The sequence below is a fragment of the Pan troglodytes genome, chromosome 3 (assembly GCF_028858775.2).
Source record: "Pan troglodytes isolate AG18354 chromosome 3, NHGRI_mPanTro3-v2.0_pri, whole genome shotgun sequence".
In the NCBI taxonomy this organism is placed as follows: domain Eukaryota; kingdom Metazoa; phylum Chordata; class Mammalia; order Primates; family Hominidae; genus Pan; species Pan troglodytes.
In genome coordinates, this window is record NC_072401.2 from 154,679,682 (window position 1) to 154,689,423 (window position 9,742).

Genomic DNA, 9,742 nt, shown 5'->3' on the forward strand with positions numbered 1-9,742 from the left:
AACACTGTAAAAACATAGAACAAAAAAGGCGATAGACTTTTTTTGCTAAAGGTGAGAAAATCTCCGCACTCAGAATGTTAATGTATGTAATTATTCGATAAAGAATTATAAGACGTCACCACAGTTCTGTGACCTGCTGTTACTGGAGTCTATAGGTAATGTTTCATCAATTTTCTTCTCTTCAGAACTCTGCCTTTTGTTTTTCCTTCTTAAGGACTTTTTTTAACCTTCTGCTTGTCAGTGATTTGTTAAACCTATCCCAATGCGTCAGAAGAATGTAAAAACCTATTTTTCTACCCCACTTGTAGTTCATATTTGTCTTTCCTTCTCTCACTCCCTTCCCAGTGCCCACACCCATATTTTTATAGTGTTTCTCTTTCTCAAACAGTAGTTGCTTTAACATGACAGGCATTTCCAAAGCCATTGCAAACTAATAAAATTATACTCCACAAACCTAATAAAAGGCCAAGGCAGGTATATTTTCTTGCCTCTTATTCTGATCTCTTTCTGGGAAAAGTTCAGTGATGGGCAGGGAAAGCATAGAATGGTATATTTTTTAATAGGAGTAAAGAAAGGAGTTGATACCTTACACGTTAGCAGTTGGGGACCTCTTACCAAAATATGATTTTTACACTTTTTTCTTACACACCTTTTTCTTACAACCAGCTACTATCCCAATATTTTTGTACATTTAATATAAACCCCTATTTCATAGAATTATTGGGAAAGCCAGTAACTGCTTTGAAGAACTTAACAATCATAAATATTAGGTTGGTGCAAAAGTAATTGCGGTTTTTGCCATTACTTTCAATGGCAAAACCTGCCATTACTTTCAGTGGCAAAACCTGCAATTACTTTTGCACCAACCTAAATATATGAAGACTAATAACTTATTTTAACCGGGAATTGCTTTTTTAAACAAATTTAGTGCCTCTGAATAGGAAGGTCATATAATCTAAATTTTATTTGAAAAAAAGTTAATTTGGTAGAAATAAACTGTCTTTTATATGATTTTGATGTCGACAAGGTAATGCTTATCATTAGTTTTTTCAGTCAGTAACTTTGTAAATGTTATTTATGTTCTATTGATACATGCTGTGTAGGCAAGAGAAAGTTTTCGGTGTAGTCCACTTGGCATCATCGATCAGTTCTGCTCTTAAATTTCAGTTACCTAGTTTCTATTTAAAACTCCAGCTTGTCTTTCTGCCTTAGTAGTCAGTGTTAGAGTTTGTTTTGCCCTTTAACAATGAAAGTATTGTATGATATGTTTCGGTCACTCAACAGATGTTGCCGTAGTGGTTTTGCTCATTGTTTGGCAGATGTTTACGAAAGTTCTTCATAAGTGACTTTGTAATGATTTAGTATATTTCTAAATTGCTGTAATTGTTTCTGATATTAGGTTTTCAAAATCTGTCAAATTTGCCGCCATTCCATTATAATTGTTACCTCTATCTTCTTTTGCTCCTGTTTTAAATCTCTGCCTTTCTGTTGTATTAATATTTTATATTTTAAATCATTTCTAACTTAGGACATAAATAGTTCAATAAAGACTTTTTCCTACTCTGTAAATATGGGAAGATTATATAAAAGTTTAATGTTTTATTAATCTTCATAGTTTTAGCAAGAATTAACTTTTATTTCTTTCGTCTGCTCCAATCCTGTGTTAGATCCTTGTCCCAAGGATGTTTTAATACAACTTCAAGGCTAGAGACAAAATTGGGAACAAGGTTAAAGTGCTGTGTGTCTTTTCTACACTACCACTTTTCCTTTAAGTGCTCTGTTGCCCTTTCTTGTCTGTTTCAAATTTTGTTTAAAAGGTTTCTAAAATGTCTATTGCCCATGAATAGAAGCAGATTAAAATAGGTGAAAGGACATACTTGGAACTTGGAATAAGACATTCCTGAGTTTCCCAGATCCCAATCCATCTATCACCTGTCTAAACTTAGGCAAATTACTTAACTTTCTGAGTTTTCTTTATTTTTTGTTTTTCAACTGTATCATGGACTTAAGACTGTACAAGGCCAAATGTAGTGGCTCACACCTGTAATCCTAGTGCTTTGGTAGTCCAGGGTGGGAGGATCACTTGAGGTCAAGAGTTTGAGACCAGCCTGAGTGACAGAGAGAGACCCCGTCTCTACAGAAAATAAAAAAGTTAGCCAGGTATGGTGATGCGCACCATTATTCCTAGTTATTCAGGAGGCTGAGGTAGGAGGATCACTTGAACCAAGGGGATCAAGGCTGCAGTGAGCTATCACTGTGTTGCTGCACTCTAGCTTGGGCAACAGAGTGAGACCCTGTCTCGGGTCTCGGGGTGGGCGGGGGGAGACTAAACAGAGTAGATATAAGGGTAATGCATTATGTGTCATATAGAAGGTGTTTCCAAAAGTTAGTGCTCCCCCAGTATAACAAAGCATAGTCTACCAAAAATACCTGAAATACCTGCTCTTTCTTTCATTCTGTGCTCCTCAGTTCCTGTGGGCTGATAGCGTAAATATAGAAGTAAATTGAGAAAAGGTAAAGACCCTGAAATATTTCCTGGAACATTTTGGCTTTTTGTCCTTTCTCCTAAAAGTGGGATTTGAACTTCCTCTCACCTCACTTTCTTTGTCTCTCTCTGAAAGCCAGCGAGCGGTATTTGAGAAACCAGAATCTTTCCCAGGTTGACTTTTACAAGGTCAAATTGCCTGGTAAAGTGAACCTGATAAACCAAGTAAGCCAAATAAACTGAAATAATAATTTTATGTTCTACTGAAACTGCTTGTATAGTAACAGCACGATTCTCAAAATTGCAAAAATTTCTTATTTTAAAAGTTGTATTGCAATTGCTTTTCTAATACTACTTAATTATTCCCTTTAATTGGTAATTATTTCAATGTATTTAATAACCAAAATGTTCTGAGGATTCTCTGTAGCATATCGGGCAGAATGGCATTGAGGACATTATACACATGCATATCATAGTACAAATTAGTTAATAAAAAATAGGCAGAAAATCTTCTAAGTTTTTAATTCATTTAGTTGAAAAAGAATATTCATATTGAGGATTGTTCATTATGTTTTGATTGGATGAGTCAACACACTATTCTTATGTAAATTTGTATCTGATTTAGAAGATACACTACCAAAGTTAAGCTTGTACTACATTACAGTAACCAATACTAATAGAAAAGTGAGATAAATTATCTGTTTTGTTATAAGCCAAAGTGAGAACAATTAGCTTTTTAGAAAAAAAAAATAGCTTCTTATATTTGAGGATGAAATTTTATACTTCATTTCCATTTGGAGTTTTTTTTTTCTTTTGTTTTTACATTATAATTACAAAATTGTGAATCCTCAAAGGTCCCCTCTATACCAGGAAACTGATCTGATGTGCATGTATACTTTAAAAGGCTTTACACATCAGTCTTCTAACAATTACTGGGAGAATGTTTCTTGTGTATATGGGTATTGTATCATTTTGTTGTGAAAACTAGAATTCAATCCTAAAAAGCACCATCTTTGATTTCCCATGGATTAAGTTGCATTGTGGGGTGGGGGGCCAGTTTAAATACAACAAATACACTGAGCCTGAGCCTTTGTTAGTGGGCTACTGAGTCTTCCTCAGCTACAAAAGGAGCTGTCTCTGTGTTTAGTCAGCTACTTGGGGGTGGGGAAACAAACTGACTTATATTGACATTGTCAGGGCTAGTTAAAAATTTTTGGATGCCCTTCCCACTTTCTTTCTGACTCTCTAACTTTCTAGACTATTAACAGCAGCTCCCTGCAAGGCTAGTACATGAATTAAATCCCATACTCTGCTTTTATTCTCTCCTCTAATTCTAAAAGATTGGAAGTTAAAATTCTTTTTTTTTAAGTTATTTTTATTTTTAAGTTCATGGGTACACGTGCAGGATGTGCAGGTCTGTTACATAGGTAAACGTGTGCCATGATGGTTTGCTGCACCTATCAACCCATCACCTATATATATATGTGTATGTATATATATATATATATATATATTTTTTTTTTTTTTTTTTTTTAACAGAGTCTCGCTCTGTCACCAGGCTGGAGTGCAGTGGCGCAATATCGGCTCACTGCAACAACCTCCGCCTCCATAGTTCAAGCAACTCTCCTGCCTCAGCCTCCCAAGTTGCTGGGACTACAGGCGCGTGCCACCACGCCCGGCTCATTTTTTGTATTTTTAGTAGAGACAGGTTTCACCATGTTGGCCAGGATGGTCTCGAACTCCAGACCTCGTGATCTGCCCGCCTCGGCCTCCCAAAGTGCTGGGATTACAGGTGTGAGGCACCGCACCTGGCCCCATCACCTAAATATTAAGACCTGAATGCATTAGCTATTTATCCTGATGCTCTCCCTCCTCTGGCAACCCCCCGACAGGCCCCAGTGTGTGTTGATCTCCTCCCTGAGTCCATGTGTTCTCATTGTTCAGCTCCCACTTATAAGTAGAACATGCAGTGTTTGGTTTTTTGTTCCTGTGTTAGTTTGCTGAGGATGATGGCTTCCAGCTACCTCCATGTCCATCTAAAGGACATGATCCTGTTCCTTTTTATGGCTATATAGTATTCCATGGTGTATATATACATTTTCTTTATCTGGTCTATCATTGATGGGCATTTGGGTTGATTCCATGTCTTCACTATTGTGAATAGTGCTGCAGTAAACATATGTGTGCATGTATCTTTATAATAGAATGATTTATATTTTTGGGGGGTATATACCCAGTAATGGGATTGCTGGGTCAAATGGTATTTCTGGTTCTAGATCCCTGAGGAATCACCACACTGTCTTCCACAATGGTTGAACTAATTTACATTCCCACCAACAGTATAAAAGTGTTCCTATTTCTCCACAGCCTTCCCAGCATCTGTTGTTTCTTGACTTTTTAATACGCCATTCTGACTGGCATGAAATGGTTGATGGACATTTGGGTTGTTTCAGTTTTAAGCTATTACAAGTACAGCTATTATGAACTTTCATGTAGAAGTCGTTGCTTTCATTCCTCCTAGGCAAATACCTAGGAGTGGAATAATTGTGTTACATAGTAGGTGCATGTAAGGTTTTAAGAAACTGACAAACTTTTCTAAGATGCTTATACCATTTTGCATTCCCAACAACTGTGTATGATAGTTTCAGTTGCTCAGCATCCTGGTCAGTAAGGAGTATGGTCAAGGTTTTTTAATTTTAGCCATTCTAGTGTATGTGTAGTGGTTTTAATTTGGATTTTCCTAATAACTAAAGATGTTGAGCATCTTTTTATGTGCTTATTTGCCATCTTTGTTTTCCTTGATGAAATGTCTGTTCAAATTTTTTACCTGCTTTTTGGTTAGGTTATTCTTATTGAATTGTAAGAATTGTTTTTTTTTTTTTTTTTTTGAGATGGAGTTTCACTCTGTTGTCCAGGCTGGAGTGCAGTGGTGCAATACGGGCTCACCGCAGTCTCCACCTCCTGGGTTCAAGCGATTCTCCTGCCTCAGCCTCCCAAGTAGCTGGGATTACAGGTGCCTGCTACCATGCCTGGCTAATTTTTATATTTTTAGTAGAGACAGGAGTTCATCATGTTGGCCAGGCTGGTCTTGAACTCCTGACCTCAGGTGATCCACCCACCTCGGCCTCCCAAAGTTCTGGGATTACAGGCGTGGGCCACCGTGCCTGGCCAAGAATTCTTTATGTATTCTAGAATCAAGTTCTTTGATACCTGTTTTGCAAGTATTTTTTCCAAATATATGGCTTACTTTTTCACTTTTGTGTCTTTTGAAGAGAGAAATATTTTTGAAGTCCAATTTATTGATGTTTTTCATTTATAATTTATGCTTTGTGTATATTTTTTAAAACTCTTTGCCAAACCAAAGATCATTAAGATTTTCTCTTATGTTTTTTTCTATAAGTTTTTGTAGCTTTAGCCCTGACACTTGGGCCCATGATGCATTTCAAATTAAATTTTGTATGTAATTTGAGATACAAGGGTCAAGGTTCATTTTTCATGACTTAATCCTTGAATCACTTCTCTGTCCACTCTCTTAGGCGCTTATCTAGTCATGTGGCTTTAAATATCATCTGTATATTAATGACTCGCAAATTACAACTCTAGCCCAAACTGCTATTTTAAGAGATATCTCAAGCATGTCCAAAACTAAGCTGTTAATATCCACCTTTTCTCCTCTTCCATGCCTGCCCCTCTCACAGTCTTTGCCATTTCGGTAAATGCAACTTCATTCTTTCAGTTGCTTGGAGCAAAACTCTTAGCACATCTTTGAGTGTTCTCTTTCTCTGTCACCTCCCATCTTGATCTGTTGTCAGATTCCATTGGCTTCATCTTCACATTATATTCAGAATCCCACCTCTTCTCGCGATCTCCTCTTTTACCACTGTAGTCCAAGCCACCATTACCTCACCCAGGTTATTGCTGTAATATTCTAATAGGTCTCTCTCTACTTCTACCTTTGCATGTTTATTAAATTAAATGTTGTCATTTTTCTGCTTAGAACCTACCAGTAGCTTTTCATCTCATTCAGACAAGGAGCCAGATCTTTTTAATGATATCTAAGGGCCTGCACCATCTAGCCACCCATTACCTGTCTTACCGCATATACCAGGCCCTTATTCACTCTGCTGCAGTCATACAGGCCTTGTTGGTGCTTCTCAAACATACCAAGCACACTGCCTACCTCAGGCCGTTTGAACTTGCTATTTCCTCTGTCTGGAATGTTTTTCTTCCAGATAACTTAAAAGTTTATTCTCTCACTTCCTTAAATCTGTATTCAACTGTTACCTCAATGATCCCTTCCTATTTAATTGTAACTCTCACCCAGACATACATCTCACATTACACATTGCTGCTTTATTTTTCTCTGTAACATGTATCACCATCTAACATACTATATATGTTAGATGTTTCTCTTTCTTCCCTCAATAGAACATAAACTTCTTTTGAGAAGAGATGTTTGCCTTTTTTGTTGATTGCTTGCATTCCCAACCCCTAGAGAAGTGCCTGACACATAACAGTATGACCCTGTGTAATATTTATTATATGAATGGAGGTAAGTAACATTTTAGGTGGTTTTTTCCCTCTGAATATAAAATGGGAACATTGTGAACAGTGCAAGTCTTCAACAAAGTTGATGTAGACAGACTTCAGCTCTCATAATCTTTTTCTCTTTTTTAATAAACAAAAGAATGTTTAACATACAGACAAAATATAAAGAGTAACAAAAATAACAAAAAAAGCAGCCATGTTCCCACCACCCAAGTTAAGAAACAAATATTATTAATACTTTTGAAACATCCTTTGTGCTTTACCCTTACTTTATCCTCTCTACTCTCCTCCCTCTATAAACCTATTCTGAATTTGTTTATTGTTCCTATTGGTTTTCTTTATAGTTTTGCCACATATGAATATAGCATTCACATATGAATATATCATTCAGTTTGAACTCTATGTAAGTGGAATCCTACCACAGGCATTCTGCAAGTTGTTTTGCTTGACCTGATACTCCTGAGTTTCATCCAGTGATGCATGTAGCTACAGTTCATTTATGTTTACTCCTATATAGTATCCCCATTGCGTTGAGAGACCACTCTATCTGTTCTCCTGTATATACAACTTTGTGGTGGTTTTCTTGCTTTTTTAATGCTAAAAACAGTGCTGCCATGAACATAATTGTACATGTTTCATGAAACACACATGCAAGTTTTTCTATGGCAGATTCTTAGCGGTAAAATTACTGTTCCATAGGGCATTTATATCTTTCATTTTACTAGTTCGTGCCAGATTGTTTTCAAAAACAATTGTACATATTTATACACCCGTCAATAGTATATAGTTGTTATAATATTTAGTTTTCTTAATGTGGAGGGTATAAAGTGGTGTCACATGTTAGTTTTAATTTGAGTTTTCCTATTTCCTAATGAGGCTGGATATCTTCTCAGTTGTAATTAGCCATTCCTGTTTCCTCCTCTGTGAAATGTTTATCTGTGTTATTTGCTCTTTTTTAATTGGGCTGTTTTTGGTTTCTGGGAGTTCTTCATATATTCCAGATACATATTCTTTGCCAGTTATATATAAAGCAGATACCTTTTCCCAGTATGTAGCTTATTTTTTCACTATCTTTTCATGAATGTAGCTTATCTTTTCACTATCTTTTGATGAATATAGGCCGGGCACGGTGACTCACGCCTGTAATCCCAGTACTTTGGGAGGCCAAGGCGGGCAGATCACGAGACCGTCTTGGCCAACATGGTGAAACCCCGTCTCTACTAAAATACAAAAAATTATCCAGGCGTGGTGGTGCGTGCCTGTAATCCCAGCTACTTGGGAGGCAGAGGCAGGGGAATCGCTTGAACCCGGGAGGCAGAGGTTGCAGTGAGCTGAGATGGCGCCACTGCACTCCAGCCTGGCAACAGAAGCAAAACTCCATCTCAAAAAAAAAGAAAAGAAATTCTAAATTTTAATGCAGTTTAATTATCAATCTTTTTCTTTATAATTTATGGGTTTTATAAGCCTTACTTAAGAAATTCTTTCACATATAACATCATACAGTGATTTTTCTACCCTCTGTCAGGGCAGATTGCCCTTGAAGCGCTCCTTAGACCTGTCCCTGACAACCTGTTCTACAGAAGAGATCTGAGACTCAGTCACAATGGCAGAGGCGACCGAGACCAGCTCAGTTTTGGAAATCATTTTCAGAAATGGCTAGAGAGAATGTGGTGTGTGTGTGTGTGTGTGTGTGTGTGTGTAATATAGTGAAACAGAAATTTTCTATCCTGTTTTTTCATTTAGCATCATGTTTCAAATATTTTTACATCATTTATTATTAAAGTTCAATTTTAATGAATGTCATATTGGATGGGAATCAGAATTCTTATTTAACATTTTGCAGTTGTAAATAAGACCTCAGATGTCTGGGCTTGGTGGCTTACGCCTGTAATCCCAGCACTTTGGGAGGCTGAGGCAGGCAGATCACCTGAGGTCAGGAGTTTGAGACCAGCCTGGCCAACATGGTGAAACCCCATCTCTACCAAAAATACAAAAATTAGCTGGGCATGGTGGTGCACACTTGTAATCCCAGCTACTCGGGAGGCCAAGACATGAGAATCACTTGAACCCTGGAGGCAGAGGTTGCAGTGAGCCAAGATTGTGCCACTGCATAACAGCCTGGGTGACAGAGCAAGACTCTGTCTCAAAAAACAAAACAAAACAAAAGAAAAACAACCTCAGGAAACAGTTTATAAATCTTTTTGATGCATTGTTTATTTCTTTAAGAAAGACTTATAGAGGTAGTATGACTTGGTTAAAATATACTCTTGATGTCAGCAGAAGTAATAAGCAGTTGAAAATAATTGAGAGTCATATGAGCGTTAAGTAAATTGATTTTCTGAGCAACACTTGCTACTTGCTTGATTCTTTACAAAGAAAGTCAATATTTAAAAGTATCCAGCCTACTTGGCTTACATAAAGCTTAGATTTAATGATGTCCATATTTACTATTCATACATTGTGTAGCAATTATATATAATTTTCCCTTTTTGATATCTCACATGATTTTGAATGTACTTAGTTTGAGGAGGATTTAATGATATTTTTAATTAATCCTCTCAATAATGTTTGAAAATGGTTAATAGGGTATATATTTGGGCATCTTAAAACTGACCTATTCTCTTTATGGTAATTAAAAAGTCATCAAAGGCTCAGTGACCCTGCAAGGCAGTGTACACTTGGTATGTGTGAAATACTTGGTCATTATTA

General features: G+C 36.9%; 1 protein-coding gene across 11 annotated transcripts in view; it reads left to right on the forward strand.

The window, feature by feature from the left end:
* The window catches only part of ARFIP1 (ADP ribosylation factor interacting protein 1), a 131,895-nt gene that overhangs the window by 120,190 nt on the left and 1,963 nt on the right, over positions 1–9,742 (forward strand). The gene's annotated exons all lie outside the window — the stretch shown is intronic.